The 6896-nt window shown below is 44.6% G+C and overlaps 1 protein-coding gene across 8 annotated transcripts in view; it reads right to left on the bottom strand.

The window, feature by feature from the left end:
* Positions 1–6896, bottom strand: part of LOC308065363 (potassium voltage-gated channel subfamily A member 6-like) — a 96323-nt gene that overhangs the window by 72270 nt on the left and 17157 nt on the right. The gene's annotated exons all lie outside the window — the stretch shown is intronic.

Genomic DNA, 6896 nt, shown 5'->3' with positions numbered 1-6896 from the left:
GTAGCGGGGGGGCTGCAGGGGTGGCTTCTGTGAGAAGCTGCTGGCGGCTGCCCCCATGTCCGACAGCCGATGCCCGCCGGCTCCAGGCCGGGCCCGCCGCTGGCCGAGGCCGAGTGATGGCGGCAGCATCTCTGGGAGAACGTATTTAAGAAGGTGGGGGAAACCCAACTGCACAACAGCAGCTGGGAGAGAGGCGTGAGGGTATGTGAGAGCAACAGCCCTGCAGGCACCCCGGTCAGTGCAGGGGGCAGGAGGGGCTCCAGGTGCCGGAGCAGAGATTCCCCGGCAGCCCCTGGTGAAGCCCACGGTGAGGCCGGCTGTGCCCCTCTGCCCATGGAGGTCCGTGGTGGAGCAGGTATCCACCTGCAGCCCCTGGAGGACCCCACGCTGGAGCAGGGGGATACCCGAAGGAGGCTGTGACCCCGTGGGCAGCCCACGCTGGAGCAGGGTCCTGGCAGGACCCGTGGGTAGAGGAGCCCAGGCTGGGGCAGGTTTGCTGGCAGGACTTGTGACCCCCACGGGGACCCACGCTGGGGCAGGGGGAAGAGTTTGAGGAGGAAGGAGCGGCAGAGACAGCGTGTGATGAACTGACCGCAACCCCCATTCCCAGTCCCCCTGCACCACTCGGAGGAGGAGGTAGAGAAATTGGGAGTGAAGTTAAGCCCGGGAAGAAGGGAGGGGTGGAGGGAAGGTGTTTTAAGATTTAGTGTTTATTTCTCATTATCCTACTCTGACTTGATTGGTAATAAATTAAACCATTTTTTCTGAGTTGAGTCTGTTTTGCCCATGATTGTAATTGCTGAGTGCTCTCCCTGTACTTCTCTCAACCCATGACCCTTTTGTTGTATTTTTAATCCCTGTCCAGCTGAGGAGGAGAGTGACAGAGCAGTTTGATAGGCACCTGGCATCCAGTCATGGTCAAACCTCCACAGCCATATGGTTAGCATGGGACACTAATCATCTTAGAACTTCTGAGGCCCAGACTTAACAGTAGTTGACAGGGCTAGTCATGAGGTTAAAGAAGTTAAGCATGTGTCTGCCTATTTTATATATCTCATATATATTAAAATATATTTATATTTTTAAAATATATATATAAACACATTCACACTCATAGAGAAGCTATGTATTTAAGCATTGACTACAGATATATAGAGATGTGTAAAATATTACAAGTAAGAATTTGTAAAATGCATTCACTCTTCAAAAAGTTTTCTAAGGAAAAGCCAGCTCTACCAACAAAACGTACAGCCTGCTTGCTTTGAGTTCACGAAAATTGTGAGAAATCTCTGATTTGCACGCTAAATCTGTGCTGATCTTCAAATCAAAATTCCCTCACTGAATTTTATTTCATGTAAGCTTTCTCCTGCAGATTTACATGTTGGAGAGAGAAGTTTTCAACCCAGGGATTACAGAGAGTGAACAAGCTGGCAGAGATATAAAGGCTAGCTCATAGTTTTCCAAAAACTCAGAGCAAAAATAACTGGATACTAGTGATTGCTTGGAGTATGAGAAGTCAGAGACCCCATCAAACAATTCACCGGCAGAGACAGATGTCTGCAACAGCTGCATTAATTGAACGTATGACCAACCACTGGATTTTCCCACAGAGTGAACAATCACAGTGGGGTTTGTTGGTCTGATTCTACTCTTAGTTTTATACTGATGTATCTGATGTGGATCTTCCCCAAAGTCAGCAGAGATTTTCCAGTAGAGGACAGGAGTCTATCTAGTAAAGATCTGATATCCCAGATCTCCTTTTATCCATTGTGTACATTAATAATCCAACAAATGCTTAGAAAATGTAAAATATACTTTCTTAGAGTTTGTTTCCTGATCTACAGGGAGAAAATCTCTGCTCTTTTATGGTTTGTAAATTCATTTAGTGAAGCTCCTTAGCGGTAAACAAGACTCCTCCTGCACTGGAAGTATTGCATGGTTAAGGTATGTAATATCATCTGCCTGTCCAAAGTAAGATTTATGCAAAACTTAATAGCAACAGAAATGGGCCCAGTAAAAAAAAAAATAACATAACATAAACAGGTTTTTGAGCTTAGCATGAAAGATTTTCTTGAAGTATTTGCAAATCCAAAAGCCCAAATCTAAATTTTTCTGGATCAACTTTCATCAAATATTTTATAAACAAAGCAACTGCAGGGATCAAACACCACAGCATCAAATAGATGTCTGAAAACAGCTCAGAAAGTATAACTGATGAATACATAGTCATCAACACTGCAAAACCCAAACAGTATGGCCACAGGACAGCAAAACTGACATTTTAAATCTGCCAAATAAGCAAGGGATTAGCTAGTACAATACAGCAGTGAAGGACTGACCTGAAACCAGGGGCCAGATCCAAGTTTACAATCGTGCTTGAAAGGACCATTAAGATAATGATTACTATCACACGCACAGAAAAAGTGAGAGGAAAGATTTTGACTGGGCCAGAAGAAAGGTAGATGGACCAAAGAGGATTTTGCTATGCCTTTAATTCTATACACGTAAAAGTAAGGTTTCTAAAAGGAACAGACATGAAGTAAGGCAACTGTTGAAGCATAAGATAAATGAAATACTAAAGTACTCCTTGCCAGCCTATGACTTACTCGTTACTTTTAAATACTGATTTAATATAAATTACAAAACTAAACCAAGAATTTCCAAAGTGGCCAGTTATGCTGGATGCTCAGCTTGACACTCTGAAGGGACTGAATTTCAGAAAGCAGATTGCAGGCCTTTTACAGGTATCCAGAAACAAAACCTATTACATTGCTGCCATGTTTTAAAAGGTGGGACTCATATATGTGTAAAACGATTAATTTTGGTGACCAGCTTCTCTGTCTCTTATTGCCCTTCATTTTAAGTCTGATATTGATGTCTAAATTCATAGAAAATAGTTCCTAACTTTGCAGTGAGGCTTTCTGAAAATGGCAACATGAAAAAATGGACTATGTTCTGGAATGGGATTGAAACTCACCTGTGCAATTTTTCAACCCCATTTCAGACACCTCCTACATTTATGATTTGAAAATATGCAATAATCATAGATCCACAGAATCATTTAGGTTGGAAAAGGCTTTTAAGATCAGCAAGTCCAACCATTATCCCAGGACTGCCAAGTCCATCACTACACCATGTCACTAAGCATCACATCTACGCATTGTTTTTTAAACACCTTCAGGGTGATTCCACCACCTCCCTGGGCAGCCTGTTCCAATGTTTGGCCACACTTTCAGTGAAGGACTTATTTTCCTAATATGCAGTCTAAACCTCCCCTGGCACAGCTTGAGGCCCTTTTCCTCTTGTTATCTGGGAGAAGAGACCTACCCCCACCTGCCTGCAACCTCCTTTCAAGTAGCTGTAGAGAGCGATACGGTCCCCCCTCACCTCCTTTTCTTCAGACTAAATAACCCCAGTTCCCTCACCTGCTCCTCATAAGACTGGTGCTCCAGACCCTCCTTCATATTTTAAAAAAACCTGCTGCCTCCTGCCACCATGCAAGATCCTTGAATCCTTCTCACTGGTGAGAGACACAATTCCATTCAAACTATATGTGTAAGTAAGAGGGAGATCTACACATAGGAACAACTACTGGCAAGTTAACTGAGAATAACTTAAGGCTTTGAGTATCTCAGCTGAAAACACTAGGGACAGCAAAATCATAGGAGAAGTTACTTCAAGTGATGTAACTCTGCTGAAGCAAATGATGCTCACTTCCATTATGAGAGACACACGTGGCAGCCAGGCTGTTATACTGTGCAAGGATAAGGGAGAGGCGATTAAACAGACCAGACCCAAAGTGTTTATAGTACCCATCTTAAAACAAAGAAGCAAAAAAGAACAACAGAACTGGGAAGCGAGCAACTCTGTTTCTAAGGAGATCATAAACCCATGAACTCCTTCCACTGTCCTGCTCCAACACAGGGAAACTGATGCAGTGGCATACAAAATCAGCTGATGTTAAAGTTCCACTGGAAAGGTGCAGCACTGCCTCACGTGAAACTGGTAGTTTTAGCTTGACTGAGTGAATGAAAATATTCAGGGAAATTCCCACCCAATACTCCATCATCCTTCCTCAAATTAACCCCCCAGTTTAACCCCACACAGTGCTGGCCATATGCAGTTTGCACTTCTTTCCCTAGGAGCCATATGGAACTCCTTTGAGGAATCTCAACTTTAGAGCAAATGTTCCTTAACTCTGACATTAACAGGTAAAAGGACATTGTTGGATTTAATGTCCTTTATGATGCTGTGCAAAAAATTTATTGACTTGCTTCAGAAAATGGGTCATGTGGCCAAATCACACATCCATTCCCTTCGACATGCTTAAATTCAATATAGCAAGGCTAAGTGCTTGTCCTCAGCTGTCACCAAACTCCAGACACACAAGAACATAGAAAACACTGAATTTCTCCACATGTCCATGGCAAATGACAGTGCCACTCAGGCTGTCTAATGCTTCAGGTCTTCCCAACACATACCACCAGCCCACACCTCACTACATGTGTTGCTTAAAGCAAGAGGTCCAGCTCTGAGCATGCTGACAGGCCATGCTCTACACCTGGAGGGCTGACCACCTTCTCTCCCATCACATCAGAAGAGGAAGAGCCAGAGCAGGTAGTTGCTTGCCCTTACAATGCAGCTCAGGGGTTAAGGGCACTCACCCAGGATACCAGACACCTTGTTTCTGTGCCTGCCTCTATGGCAGCTGCCTCCAGAGCACCAAAGCCCCAGGCATTAGCAAGTTGACCATCCAGTGCTCCTAGAGCTGCCTGTTTACATGACCTTTGCAAAGTGTTAATGATTTCAAGATCCACTGGCAGAATGACAAAACAAGGCAGATCTGCCAGGCTGCTGGTAGAAAAATCTCACCCAAGAAAGAAGGAAGGAGTGAAGAGCAGGAGGTCTCATTCCCTGCTTTAAGGAGTGCTCTGAAGCTATACTTCCTCTTCTGCATCATTAATTCTATGTCCCATGAAGCTTCAGCAGCAAAAAGAGCATCCTGCTGCACCCCTGAATTCACCAGCCTCCTCTGATAACCTGGGGGCCAGAGGACTTTCCTAGCAGTGTGGGTCCTGCTCACCGCACAAAAAGAAGAAGCTGCCCTCTCTCTCACACCTTGAAAGAGCTAGTCCATGCTCAGCTAAAAAAAAAAACAAAAACCAAAACCGCAAAAAAAACGCTGTATCTCTGTTATCAGGGGAGGTTTGTGCCCCACGAGTCCTGCTTCTGCACAGCCAGGGTGCAGAGCTTCGTGAACATTATGGAGGGTTCATGGCACACCCCAGCACTGGCTATCAAGGTAGCTCACCAGTAGCAAACTGCTTAAATATTTTAAATGCCGAAGCAGGCAACTCTCCTCACGCAAATAGAGCCTTCATGGCCAAACTCACCTCTGCCACAAGCTGCCAGCCCTGTCGCAGTGCAGGTCCCACAGCCAAGTGTTGCCTTGTCAGACCCCTCCATGGCCCTCAGGATGGCACTGTGCCACCCCACAAACTCGTCACCAGCTTTTGGTGGCATTTCCTGGCAGCAACAGTCAGTATAAGGTAGACTTTTTCACATCACGGGTTTTTCTTTTGAATTTTCAGTCTTTCCAGTCTTCAGCATAATTCTATAGATTCTCCTGTGCCAGCACACCAGCTGATCCTCTGTGTCTTTGCTTGGAAAGATCACCATCTGCTTTCTGTAGGCATTTTGCTTGAATAAACAACAGTAAGCTTAACCCCAGAAAAGGGTTAGCCACAGCAACCTCCAGAACAACTGCTTCTTTTTTGCTGCTGAGAAATTGTATTGGGTAAGCCTGAAACTAATTAATAACAGCTATTGCTTACAATATGCTTTCTTTGTTCAAAATACTGTACCAAACCAAATTCAGTTAACAATCTTGCTAATCGCCACATCATTTGCATTCTACCTAATATCACTGCAAAAGCTTGGAGCTTGTGTAACCTACAGCTATCCAGCATGGGCTAGAGGGGGCTCAAGCCTTTACATGCACATGCATGGACACACTTGACATATATACTCAACTGATACAGCACCCATACAGTTTTGTGATCCTCTCCCATTTATGGGTCAAAGACGGAGCCACAACACAGACATTAAAATTTGAATTGTGCATCAGATTTCAAAGCCTTCTCATCAGTGTTTGAGGATCCTATGACACAGGGTTTAGAGTTTTCCCTAGACTTACAAAGCATCCCTTCAAGAAAATATTCTGGGAGAACTGCAGAGTCAACGACTTTCAATTAAAATCCAACAACATATGCTCGTCCTTATTAAAATTTTTGAAAAGGATCACCAAGGTCAAGTATTCCAGCTTAAAGCATCTGAGAAAATGAAGTAACTTTACTCAGCTTGAGTCTAACCTTCCTTTATCAGCTTTAGCTTCAGTTGCTAGCTCTTGTTAAAGCCTTATCTGTTATATCTTCATTGCTGTTTTAAATGCTCTTTTGCAGTATGGATACACCCAGGGAACCAGCACATAAAATTGCAACAAAATATTAGAGCTGGGTTTACAGCTGAGGCAAAGACAACAGTTGCTAAGGACAACAGGCTGCTGGGGACAGCAAACCAGCCATGGTCCTGCCCTCTGCTCTGCTTACACCCAAGCCCTGGGAAGTCAGGATAGCACTTGCCAATGAGGTGTGGAAAGGGGCGTGAGGACCAGGAAACTACTGCCATGGTTGTGGCAGCAGTAATAGTCATCTCCACTCCTTACCTCTCCCCTCCTCCCACGGGTCTCCAGGCACCCTCTGGCTCAGCTCTCCTTTCTCTCTCTCTGTTCCTCCCCAAGGCTTAACTCTGGCCCCACATATGCAGCAATATTTCATTTTGCCTTTGCAGCTGAGACACATCAGGCTGGCATGGTAAAACATTAATAAATTGAAAGC

This window comes from Falco punctatus, assembly GCF_963210335.1.
Source record: "Falco punctatus genome assembly, chromosome: 6".
In the NCBI taxonomy this organism is placed as follows: Eukaryota; Metazoa; Chordata; class Aves; order Falconiformes; family Falconidae; genus Falco; species Falco punctatus.
The sequence above is the reverse complement of the archived record's forward strand: the minus strand, read 5'-3'. Positions and strand labels throughout refer to the sequence as shown.